The sequence below is a fragment of the Sinocyclocheilus rhinocerous genome, unplaced genomic scaffold (genome assembly GCF_001515625.1).
Source record: "Sinocyclocheilus rhinocerous isolate Xijiao unplaced genomic scaffold, SAMN03320098_v1.1 scaffold62, whole genome shotgun sequence".
NCBI classification, from domain to species: domain Eukaryota; kingdom Metazoa; phylum Chordata; class Actinopteri; order Cypriniformes; family Cyprinidae; genus Sinocyclocheilus; species Sinocyclocheilus rhinocerous.
Window position 1 is genome coordinate 2,490,730 of NW_015656585.1, and position 1,316 is coordinate 2,492,045.

Sequence of the window (1,316 nt, forward strand, 5' to 3'; positions counted from 1 at the left end):
GGTTTATGTTCTGTTATGTGGACCGTTATTTTGTCATTCTCTTCTGTTTACTTCACTTCCTGTTTCACCGCTATTTGGTTTCGGTTTATTGCCTTTTCACCTCATCAGTTATATCGTAACACGTACACACAAAAATCATATATGTATGTGTATGTGTGTGTGTGTGTATATATATACATATGTATATGTATGGCGATAATACCGCATACCGCGCTATTGAGCCCCTCAAAATTACCACAAGAGAAATTTCCTCACCGCGACAGCCCTACTTCCCCCGTCCTCTTCACCCAGACAGATCAGCGTCCCTCTGCCAGCGCGAGTGATCTGGTCTCGTTTGGTGGGAGTGACGAAGAGCTGCTGGATGACAGCCTGTCATTAGCAGCCTCGGACACGGAGGAGCTGTCGGGCTCGATTGCTGACCCTGCCCCCCTGCCGCCATCCGAGCCCAGCGACGCTAAACCCGGGACAGACGGCGAATTACTCTGTGTCCTCTCCAAAGCCGTTGAAGAGCTGGGATTGGAGTGGTCTCCGCCGGAAGAACCCTCCCGCAGCCGTCTGGATGAGTGGTTCCTGCCGGGGCGCCGCCAGGCCCCTTGTCAGCGTTCCTCTCCGTTTATCCCGGAGGTCAATGACGAGCTCACCAGATCGTGGCACGCTCCCTACTCCGCCCGCCTCCGAACTGCTTCTTCATCCGCCCTCACTTCCATCGACGGCACTGAAGAAAAAGGGTATGATAAGCCACCTCCCCTAGATGAGTCAGTGGCCGCGCACCTCTGCCCGCCCCACGGCCATCGGCTGGACAGCAAAGGCTGCTCACCCGTCCAAGCTGTGTAGGACCACTTCAGCTTTCGCTGGACGCGCCTACACTTCAGCTGGACAGGCGGCTTTGGCGCTTCATTCAATGGCGGTCCTCCAGGTCTTTCAGGCCAAGATCCTGCTCCAGTCTCTCCCAAAGGTCTCTTCGGCCCGGCGGTCGAAGGATTCGCCGAGCGCTTCACGGAGGCACAGAAATAATCCCAACCTATGCGACATTTCCTGCCTAAGCGCTCCATCTCTGCTGCTGCCTCTGCTCGCCCTAAGTCTGCGCCAACTCAGCAGCCCGCGAAGCCAGCACCTGCCGCCCCCGCCGTTCAGTCCGCAAAGGTGCAGCAGACGCAGGGACGCCCTCGCTCGGCCAGATGCTACCCTCTTCCTAAGCGCCAGGGACCCTGACCCAAGATTGCATTGGACCCGCTATAGGGCCGAGGCCTGGCAGGCCATCCCCGGAGTGTCGAGATGGGTTATGGGGATAATAAAACGAGGATATTCACTCCAAT